A 12,358-nucleotide genomic window follows, 5' to 3' on the forward strand; every position below is an offset into this window, starting at 1 on the left:
TTATGGTTTATAACAAAAGTTTGGGTCTCATATAACACCCAATAAAATTTAAAAAATTAGGTCCTTCAGCTCAAATTTTCTCCAGGGTAGCCATTTTGAAAATGGGTGAATTTCGCAGTAAAAATTCTCAAAAATTTTAAATGTTTACCTTTTGATTATTATTTCCTGAACTTTTGAAAAAAAAAATCAATCGGACTTAGGAAATTTATATCAACATTTCTTATTGATAGTTACCTATCAGGCTACATATCTATTTTCTTACTTCATAACATACTGGCCAATCAGTTGGTTGGTTGTGGATAATACAATGTACATAAAGCAATAACAAAACGATATTGTACAATGCAACATTTGCATCGTTTCCTGTATTTATGTATATGTCATGTAGGGACAACAAAATATAACATAAACATTGCATAGACGACAACTTTCGTACATAGACAGTGTTTCTTCATGTCCATTCAAGCCATATTCAAGGTCAACTTCATGAAAAGAGCAAAATAGTCAATTCATATCAAGAAATTGTCCTGACCTTGACCTGGAATTGACCAAAATTTGACACGGAGATTTTTTCATATGACATTGGCCTCATTCTTATGTCATTTTCAGGTCGATTGCAGGTCAATATTTTTACAGGTCAAATTAACCTCAAGACATATTGCATGTGTATATACCACAAATAAGTAGGATGTTACGAGTTAAGACGATAAGACATTTTATCCTCAAGCAGCAACAGAGTTAACAATAGCTTGAGTTCATAACATGAGATGGTAGTAAATAATTGGTCCATTCTGTTATTAACTGATAAAAACGCTTCTCCCGACAAATTGTTAGCAAACGACCTTATTGGAATGCCTAACATCATGTCGTCACAATGAACATGTTTTTATTCCATCACAATATCTTATCATTTGATACACTACCTCTGAGTATATATAATAGAACAATTCCATCTAGTGTTTCGCCGAAACACGAGAGAAAATAACTCTTAATGACAATGTCGATGTGACTTATTAAAGTGATAAAAATAGAAAGTTATCTCGATGCCGATACGTCAAACTACTAAATTGATCGTCCAATAGTTATAATTTACACCGAGTAATTGGAACTTGGAAAGTAATTTAGTCAATTTAAGCGACATTTCTGCTGGTGTAGTTCTTATTCTGATCTGATAATCGCGACGAAAACATTTTTATTGGCTTCATAACTGAATAAACTGTCAATTTCCGATGTCATTTTAAACATTACACCACACACGCGCACACTAACCATCTCGCCGTTGCCAGGTTGTCAGGACTGAAGTCGAGCCGGAGTCAGCATCTGTAACCCTTCTCCGCGGTAAGTCTACCTACTTTTTATAAAGTCTCATTAAGCTAAAATAGCTAGCAATATGTTCTAATTACCACCTGTTATATAAGGAGAGGGCTAATATAGGCAATGCCTGCTGTCCAATCCTATTGACAAAATTTCATCTGTGTCAATAAAATATGTTGAAATTGAAATTACAAAACATGATCATAGTTTAGTGCATGTCAAAAGTCATAGAAACGGTTGTAAAGTTAGCAATTTAGAAAACATCGCTAATTGATAAATTTTCCTTTATTAAGTGTAGCCTATTCATAACCTATTCATTTAATTTTTTAGACATATTCGATTAAATAAGCTACTAAATGCTGTCGGTTTTATTTGCCCAGTAAATAAATCATATTTCAAGATTTTCCCTCAATTTTAATTTGCTATACCCCGGTATGTATGTCAGTCCGCCAATGTGTTTGTTTGATGGGCTTTTAAAAAAAAAAGGGTGGGGGGCTCTATCTTCGAAGATATCAAAAATATCAAAACAAAAGCAATACCTCAACTTAGCTGTCATTTTCACTCCAAAACGAACAAGCGGACATCGAACTTTAACCGAATATGCCATTGTCGCGCAAAATCGATAAGGGAAGGATATGCTCAAATGATAGATATACATGGATAAGGTAAGGTAGAGGGAGAATGTGCCCGGGTGTTCAAAAGGGGCAAGCGTCTTTGTATCTAACATGATTTATGAAAATGAACACTCAGTGATGAATTTTGATCTTTGACGCTTTAAAACTGACTTCGCATCGGATATTGGGTGACCCCATTGGTTGATCACATTGCTCGATGAATGAACTTGATTTTGAACGAAGTAACATCGATTGCGTTAAAGATCTATTTTATATAACGTGTGTAAGAAAGCTGCATCCATTTACTAGTTCACACCAACATGTCATATGATGATGTCTAAAAAAAACGACAACAGGTTATCAGCATGTTGTGGAAATGACAATTTTATCAAAACAAGAGCAGATACTGTTAAAAAGAATTATTTTCACATACATGATAGTACCAGGAGAAGAGAACCAAATGTTCCAGAAGTGAAAGCGTCTTCTGCTTCTTCAACGATAGTTGCCATACAAATCTGGGTCAAACCATGATAATGTCCTGGGTGTGTGCCCGTCGGCGAGCCTTCCAGATGTTTTTTTTTTTAAATGTTAAACGTTTCATCCTTTGCTGATAAACTTATATTTGTGGTTCAATCATGTGTGCTTACAAAATAAATATATATCATTCTAACATTCTGACTTGAATTTTACATATTTGTCTTTGGCTGTCATTAAAGGATATTTGGAATATCTGAACGCGTCATTGAATTCTAAATTGGATGTTTATTCTTGGTGAGATAGATTGTGTATCTGTTTAACTGATTTATCTCAAGCATCAGAAAAGTTGAGTCGATCTTTAAGGCAAAATTGAGTTGAAGTTAACAAGTACAATACAATTTTTTTGTAACAATGATATTTCGTGTCGTCTAATGAGTAAATATACATTATAGAGCTTTATAGAACGTTGATTATATAGGATATATAGAGGATATCTAACAGTGTCTTCAGTAATACCAAATATATTTCACGAGTGGGGCTAATATTTTGATATTTTTCACGAGTGCGCAGCACGAGTGAAAAATATCAAAATATTAGCCACACGAGTGTGACAATAAGACAATAAGACACTGTTAGATATTCTGTTTATTACATTTTTTATCAACGAAAACCCTTCCCCGTATGCTAACTAGGACTACAGCGATAATTTGTAAACAAAAAAGTAGTTTCCCCTGTCCAGGTGCTGAGATATATGTCGGGCTTTCTGATTGGTCAATTATTTTTGGTATTTTCTAATAATTAATTTGATTGGTCAAATCAGCAAAAGTGATATTTTTCACTAGTGATAAATATGATATTTTTCACTAGTGATAAATATGATATTTTTCACTAGTGATAAATATTTTTTTCGTTGGCAGAACTAACAACATATCAAAAAAAATACTGTGTTGATGTTTTATGTAAATGATAACTGATGGAAGGCTAGCAGATTTGATATGGTCATTGAAAATAGCCACAATCGTGCAACCAGACTCTGAGAACAAATGAATCATGCCTATAAAATGTTAACATTTTAACATGCTCACTATCACAACTACCATCAATTTAATTTTTTTAAACATAAAAACAATTTTTATACTGCACGCTATCGTCAAAAGGTCAATTTTTCCGTAGGATTCAACGAAATTTTAACTTTCATATACAAAATCATTTAATTTGACATTATGGTAGGGCATCAGTTATCTGACTGAATATCATACCGGTATTTGAAAAGGATTTAGATGTTAATCAACGTATACGCCGGTAGGAGTATCACATTGTTCAATTTAGAATCTCACAGAACCTAGAGGGTCGGCACACAAGAAAAAGCCATGGGCTCTAATTCTGTTGTACTAAAATCTAAACCATCCACTAAAATATCATTTGAAAATGTATCGATATATTTAGATATTTAACATATTCGGAAACAAATAAATGTCAAAATGTATTGATATTAACAGCATAACAATAAGAGAAGATAAATTGTATACAGGAAAAACAGGTTCGGAACTCAAAGTCAATACCATAAATGAGTCAAAAACAAAAGTATATACTTTGAGCATTATGAAACATTATGCAAAACAAGATACTACGGAACGGCAAGTACGCCTTTCTTCTTTTCACCTCCAGTAACGCCTTTCTGTTATAATTATACAGATGACAAAAGCCTCGAAACATTAGTACATTGTACAATTCTTTTAACATGTAGTCAACAACACCAAATATGTCGGCTTCCAGACATATATAACCATTCGATTAATATTTACGCTTATAGTTTCCAAAATAAGTAATTTCTATTCTTTTTTGGGTTCGGCGGGAACGACTGTGACAGTTATCACATACATTGCAGGAAATGCTTATCCTTTCAGAAAAGTACCATGCATGTTTTATCGCCACAGACAAAGGTAGATTAGGATAGTTTCCATACATAGATTATCACAACAGTTTTGTCTTTTTGATATTACATTTTGTAGGAAAATGACCACCGACTAATATTGACAGTATAATCCCTCGGATGTCCTCATGATTCCTGATTAGAATTAAGATCGGGGAGACAAACTAGATCGGGTTTCTCACATCACGCGCCCATTTCAAACTGATGTCAGGTTTAACCATGATTCATCACACAAGATGTCTACCAATCACCCGAGAGGAGAAGATTCCGTGACAGTGTAAAACGTTTGTGTCTAATGACCTTCTAATGACCTTTACCAATGAATTTATCTAATGAGGCTCGCTACGGGGAGTTAATGCTTTTCGTTGTCATGAAAAATATCTTATTGTTAATTTTAGATCATATTTTATCTAAAATAGGTATTAAAAATTCTCTTAATGAAAAAACAAAATGACTATATTTAGATAAGTGATTTAGTTTAAAAGACTTAATTAAAATCTATATTTGATAAAACATTAGAAAATCCCGTCGAGCACCTCTCTAAGTGTATCTATTGATGAGAAATATACTTCTGATAGATAGCGACATTTTCGAAAATTTCATTTGTCGTCCGTAAATTTAGACACAATTGGAGCCTCTCCTGTCATCGGTTTTGACAGTCTCGCGCCGACCTCGCACCGAAATTGACATGAAGTGTCTCGATGACATCCTCACGCGCGCAGATTCCAGCTCCCTAAGTTTTCGTAATTGGTTGCCAAATTCTATCATACTGTCAATATGAAACATCTGTGATTAGAATCTCTAGATACACAATTTTTACAACATGGAAAGAAACATTGCCAGATGTAAATTTTCCCCTTGAATTGCTCATATGAATCCATATCTACCTGCGTGTGGTTGCCTTAAGTTAAAGAATCATGACGGTTTAATGACTGTCTAAAAAGCAGCTCATTAAAATAACAATTTGTAACGACACCTGAGTTGTTTTCATCGCTGTTAACAATGACATGAATTGCTTTATACTCAGCCTGGAACACGAATGGGTAGAAAAGGTAATATTCATTTTCATGCTTTAACTGATATACCCCACTATTTTGTTTGTGTTGGCTTTATTTCGCCCTCTTAATCCAGTGTTAATGAATGATACACATCAATCACGCATAATAATTTTATCTTGTCGGGCTTCTGTGGATTTTTCAGCAAAGACTGAATATTTCACAAGATCAAACGTAATCATTTCATTTGCGGATGTATTACGGATTGCTCACTGTTTTGGCCTGGTTAGATACAATGCTCTTTTAATTGTTTTATTTTGGTTAAGGCAGAATTTTCTTTAAGTGTACTTTATACAAATCTTAAGTGAGATGATAATTATATTTACTTGAGGCCAGAGTTTGTAATGAAAGTATTCATAACTAATGTTGTCTTAACTATTGAGATCTTCTTTTTTCTTCTTTTTCAGTCAGATTTTTTTCTTACATGTGATAACGATGTAACAATGATAAATTAAAAAAAAAAAAAAAAAAGAGAAAGAAAAATAGATAAATGAAACATCCTACTGCAACCTAAACAAAACCTTTCTCAGCGTCAGCCAAGCCAGCAGCAGGTGTAGATACGCAGTGAATTTGTCACGTGACGTAGCCCCTAATGGCTTGTAAAGTTCAAATCAAATGTCAGTTTAAGAGAGACAGAGGTATATACTACACATGTATAGCTATACCTATATCTACATTAAATATGTTATAATGTTTTAATGATAAAAGAGATATTTATCAAAAAATAAATATTGATTTCTAATTCAAGACTTTTTCTATAGCTCTTACAGAATATTGAGGAAGTCAAATATACATGTTTTGGTAAATGCTGTTTCGATAATTTAGACTATTTTCTTTAAAATCCTTGATTAATGACATAGCAATGACTTTAACACTTATACTCAGCAATCCAAGACTTATTTTCATAATGCATTATTTAATTATGACATATACATGCTAACATGTCGACACATCAGGTAATCCTCCAACTTAATGACCTGCGTTCACACATGACTTAATTAATCTGTTTTTTTTACTTCTTACTTAATTTGCTTCTTCCATATACCAAAAGATTCAATCTTTTTTAATCGTTACAAAATAATTGCATGATTTCAAGAACAGTGGCGTTTTTGCGATGGTAGATCGCGCTTGTTCCTTCCTGTTGTTTTACATATCGGTAACATTCTATTGTTTATTCGCTATAGATATGCATGTATTTACGATCAGCTATACATAGTGTTAAGAAGCCTGGGAAATCAGGAAGATCTTTTTAATGATGCACAAATTTTATTCCATTTTACAATGGAATAAATGTTAATTATCCACATGAGGTGGGGAGCCATGTCTTTAGGACACTGAGCATGTCCTGTTATACCGTCATAACATCGTTACTGCTCCCCTAACGATAAAACATTGCCATGAGGATAGACATTGTCGCACATCAATAGTTTCTATCACTGTTCCTTTTATTAGTTTTACTTCCGTTTGTAAGAGGTTTTTAAGTACGAATTCACCCAGCTTCCATGTTACATCGTTAAATGTCATCAATGATAGGTGGCCCGGCTTTCTTGGCTGGGATACGTGGGGGTGGACATCAATACACTGCTATTTCAGGATTTCAGGAAACTAGAAATATAGAACGTGCATTCAGATTCAAATGTAAGAGAAGTGATTTGTGATCACGGTACTGCAAACGTGTCTTTGTTACCAGTAAAATGTCTTCAAATACATTCTTACAAAAAGCGAGGACAAGTTTATGGTTTATATATACAATTATATTTACATACAGAACAACCTCGATCATGTTATCCTAACTTTTCCCAAAATTCTGCGTCTTTCTTAGAATATAACTATCATTTGTTTACATTTTGTATCATGACCTCATTAGGAAATATTTCATTTCCTTATGCATGTGCGATATAAAGACAGGCATGTTTGAGGCTTGTTGATATGGCTACTGGTTCATTGTCACCACCCTTACCCTCATTTGAGATTGTAACCCGGATTTGACCTAGATATGTATGGCGGATGTCGCCGTGACCTAGATTTACATGGCGAAGGTCGTGGAGGAAGCAGAAGACGCTTACTCTTCCGGGTCATATGGTTTTTTTTTAAACTTTAGTTTGAATCATGGTTTCTTTATTATATCGGCTTTCTTTGTTATTTTGCCGTCGATATTGGATATTGATGTTTCATTGGAACTTCAGTGTGGCCTTGTTTTTATCATTATTGATAGCGTAACCTGTCTATTCCAAAATCCTGAAGAAGTGAATGTTTTGGTTGTATTTCAATCAAATCGTTTTTTCACAGGGTGTTAGTATTTGATATAGAGCAAAAGAGTCTCACGAAAATAATTACAATGTAATTTGGAACTATTGTCAAAACAGGCTATGTTCATATTGAAAGACTGGGTGGACAGAAAGCCGTCATTGTATTTGAATACTCCGGAACTGTTGAGTAAAATGTGTGATCTTGGACATATTTGAGTTCCTACAACCAGTCAACAAATGATGGCTTACTCTGGAGCCAAAGAAAAAGGAGAAAAAAGACAAAGAATAAAATCTCCACTACAGTGTTTTTTATTGTATATTAACTTGTAAATGAGAGAAAAAAGAAAGGCATACCCAATTCAAGCCTATGATTGGTAATAGTGCAATACGTCTATACCAAACAATTATCATATTCAAGTGCAAAGTCTTGCATTAGCACGCGTAATGTCGGGTTTGCATGCTTTGGAAATTCAAATTAAATTCCTTTCCTATCCACGGTGACATATAAACAATACAATTAAGCGAACAAAAACAGGATCGTATATGGCTGTTTACATATTTTTCATATTAATCAATGTGTTTAGTGAGTGTACTGAAATATCTAATGACATTGGCAGTTCAGGAATGTTCATCATTTTATAATTACTTATAATAATGATAACATCAGCATATTAACACTATTCTGTTGGTAAATATATTAAGCTTACCTTCAAAACAGACGAACAAGATGAGCCACACTTATGAAGCTAATATTTCTTCTGTGATTCATTCTAATATTTCAGAAGTAAATCATTTCAAGAAAGTCTTCTTTTTTCTCTGCCATTTTTATTACGATACATTTCAAATGACATATAAGAAATGTTTGTAATTGTCATTGTGAAACAACCCATTATCACGAAGCGTACATGGCACGATAGTTTTTGATACTACAGGGACGACATGTACTGAAAGGTTCAAAGGAACGAAATTGGCCAGTAGCTGTCAGAATGTTATCCTTGTTTTTCATTTCTTCTGTTCACTTTAAAAATGTCTTGGTAGAGTGTTTGGTGTAATATAGAGAAAGAGATGGGTGTAAAATGGTAAAACGTCTCTTTTCCAAACAAATTGGTTAACAGATTCGAACAACTCACCTTACTAACAATCCTACCGATGAGAGTGATGTATCAATTTATTTGTGACACAAACAATCTAGAAAAACATTATGCCGATTTGTCTTAGTAAAAGGTCTTTAATAATCGTGAACTATTGTGGAATAGGCATGCACTCAAACATCACTTTTCAAACGGACAAGCCACACAGATTCATAGTCTAATCGAATATGTAGGACAGTAATATAAATCTTCGAAGTGTTCCCGTCATTCCGAAATCAGAAATCCGACTCTGATCTGACGAAAATGGTTTTATTATTGTGGAATATATCAGAAAATTGTCCGGTAATGGTTATGGTTTTCATAGTTATTTACATGTGCGCTGTTGATTGACGTGCTTATTTATATAAGTAATGACTTTTCCATTCCTGGAATTTGCTTTATATCGAAAATTAAACCTATATGAGGCTAGAGCTAGAATTTGTTTGCGAAAAGATACAATTCTCAGTCACACAGACATTGAACTTTGTCCCTAAAGGAATCAAAATGAAATATGAGATATAATTTCACATATAACTAACAGCAATTAAGATAATTGACCAAAAACAAGAGAATACCAGCGTTTAAACAAACCCGTTATTGTCACTAAGGACAAACAAAGTATAAATATCTTTCAAAACAATGTTATAGTTAAACACCCAATTATTACACTGCATCATGCAGCTATTTTGTCATACCAGTGTTTGTCAGTGATGCTAAAGGGAAGCGTTGATCATAAGAGGCATCTCAATATAGGAAACAAAAAGTCAAAATCTGGATGTAATATGCGGTTGGTTGGGAAGAGTGATGGCATGTAACTATAAGATGTAGCCTGCTGTTTTCTATAAGAATGGAATCATATGTAAAGTCAAACCAATATCGTCTATTGCTGTTTATTAGCTATGTATCGGAACACAAGGGAGTCGCGTTCTATCTGAAGCTGGCTACAACATCGTGTATTTCGGAGGAACTACATTATATCAGGATGGCATATTGGGATAACGCTATCACTATATATGATAAAGACGGCATGTTGGAACAGAACTGTATGTGTACAGCAGCTACTGAAATGTTATTGATCAAATACATGATGGCCCACCTCGGAGCGGAAGGTGTAAAACATTTTATTATTCTATTGAGTAGATTACACCGTGTTAATGCAATTTACATCAGGTCAATCGGTCACACACCTTTAAATGAACCGGTCACTTGGTTCTAAACCGGACACTTGGTTCTAAACCGGACACTTGGTTCTAAACCGGACACTTGGTTCTAAACCGGACACTTGTTCTAAACCGGACACTTGGTTCTAAACCGGACACTTGGTTCTAAACCGGACACTTGGTTCTAAACCGGACACTTGGTTCTAAACCGGACACTTGGTTCTAAACCGGACACTTCTTCTAAACCGGACACTTGGTTCTAAACCGGACACTTGTTCTAAACCGGACACTTGGTTCTAAACCGGACACTTGGTTCTAAACCGGACACTTCTTCTAAACCGGACACTTGGTTCTAAACCGGACACTTGTTCTAAACCGGACACTTCTTCTAAACCGGACACTTGGTTCTAAACCGGACACTTGTTCTAAACCGGACACTTGGTTCTAAACCGGACACTTGGTTCTAAACCGGACACTTCTTCTAAACCGGACACTTCTACTAAACCGGACACTTGTTCTAAACCGGACACTTGGTTCTAAACCGGACACTTGGTTCTAAACCGGACACTTGGTTCTAAACCGGACACTTGTTCTAAACCGGACACTTGTTCTAAACCGGACACTTGGTTCTAAACCGGACACTTGGTTCTAAACCGGACACTTGTTCTAAACCGGACACTTGGTTCTAAACCGGACACTTGGTTCTAAACCGGACACTTGGTTCTAAACCGGACACTTGGTTCTAAACCGGACACTTGGTTCTAAACCGGACACTTCTTCTAAACCGGACACTTGGTTCTAAACCGGACACTTGGTTCTAAACCGGACACTTGGTTCTAAACCGGACACTTGGTTCTAAACCGGACACTTGGTTCTAAACCGGACACTTCTTCTAAACCGGACACTTCTACTAAACCGGACACTTGGTTCTAAACCGGACACTTCTTCTAAACCGGACACTTCTTCTAAACCGGACACTTCTACTAAACCGGACACTTGGTTCTAAACCGGACACTTCTTCTAAACCGGACACTTCTACTAAACCGGACACTTGGTTCTAAACCGGACACTTGGTTCTAAACCGGACACTTGGTTCTAAACCGGACACTTCTTCTAAACCGGACACTTGGTTCTAAACCGGACACTTGGTTCTAAACCGGACACTTGGTTCTAAACCGGACACTTCTTCTAAACCGGACACTTCTACTAAACCGGACACTTGGTTCTAAACCGGACACTTGGTTCTAAACCGGACACTTCTACTAAACCGGACACTTCTTCTAAACCGGACACTTCTTCTAAACCGGACACTTGGTTCTAAACCGGACACTTGGTTCTAAACCGGACACTTGGTTCTAAACCGGACACTTGGTTCTAAACCGGACACTTGGTTCTAAACCGGACACTTCTTCTAAACCGGACACTTCTTCTAAACCGGACACTTGGTTCTAAACCGGACACTTGTTCTAAACCGGACACTTGGTTCTAAACCGGACACTTCTTCTAAACCGGACACTTGGTTCTAAACCGGACACTTGGTTCTAAACCGGACACTTGGTTCTAAACCGGACACTTGGTTCTAAACCGGACACTTCTTCTAAACCGGACACTTCTTCTAAACCGGACACTTGGTTCTAAACCGGACACTTGGTTCTAAACCGGACACTTGGTTCTAAACCGGACACTTGTTCTAAACCGGACACTTCTTCTAAACCGGACACTTGGTTCTAAACCGGACACTTGTTCTAAACCGGACACTTGGTTCTAAACCGGACACTTGTTCTAAACCGGACACTTGGTTCTAAACCGGACACTTGGTTCTAAACCGGACACTTGGTTCTAAACCGGACACTTCTACTAAACCGGACACTTCTTCTAAACCGGACACTTGGTTCTAAACCGGACACTTGTTCTAAACCGGACACTTGGTTCTAAACCGGACACTTGGTTCTAAACCGGACACTTGTTCTAAACCGGACACTTGGTTCTAAACCGGACACTTGGTTCTAAACCGGACACTTGTTCTAAACCGGACACTTGTTCTAAACCGGACACTTGGTTCTAAACCGGACACTTGGTTCTAAACCGGACACTTCTACTAAACCGGACACTTCTTCTAAACCGGACACTTGGTTCTAAACCGGACACTTGGTTCTAAACCGGACACTTGGTTCTAAACCGGACACTTGGTTCTAAACCGGACACTTGGTTCTAAACCGGACACTTCTTCTAAACCGGACACTTCTTCTAAACCGGACACTTGTTCTAAACCGGACACTTGGTTCTAAACCGGACACTTGGTTCTAAACCGGACACTTCTTCTAAACCGGACACTTGGTTCTAAACCGGACACTTGGTTCTAAACCGGACACTTGGTTCTAAACCGGACACTTGGTTCTAAACCGGACACTTGGTTCTAAACCGGA

At 36.2% G+C, this 12,358-nt stretch overlaps 1 protein-coding gene across 1 annotated transcript in view; it reads left to right on the forward strand.

Annotated features, from left to right (window-relative positions):
* The first annotated feature begins 1,275 nt into the window (after positions 1 to 1,275).
* The window catches only part of LOC117342247, a 63,237-nt gene continuing 52,154 nt past the window's right edge, over positions 1,276 to 12,358 (forward strand). The window contains exon 1 of the mRNA XM_033904307.1: positions 1,276 to 1,338. The gene's annotated coding sequence lies outside the window, so the exon portion shown is untranslated. The remainder of the gene's footprint in view (positions 1,339 to 12,358) is intronic.

Source organism: Pecten maximus, chromosome 14 (genome assembly GCF_902652985.1).
Source record: "Pecten maximus chromosome 14, xPecMax1.1, whole genome shotgun sequence".
Classification (NCBI taxonomy): Eukaryota; Metazoa; Mollusca; class Bivalvia; order Pectinida; family Pectinidae; genus Pecten; species Pecten maximus.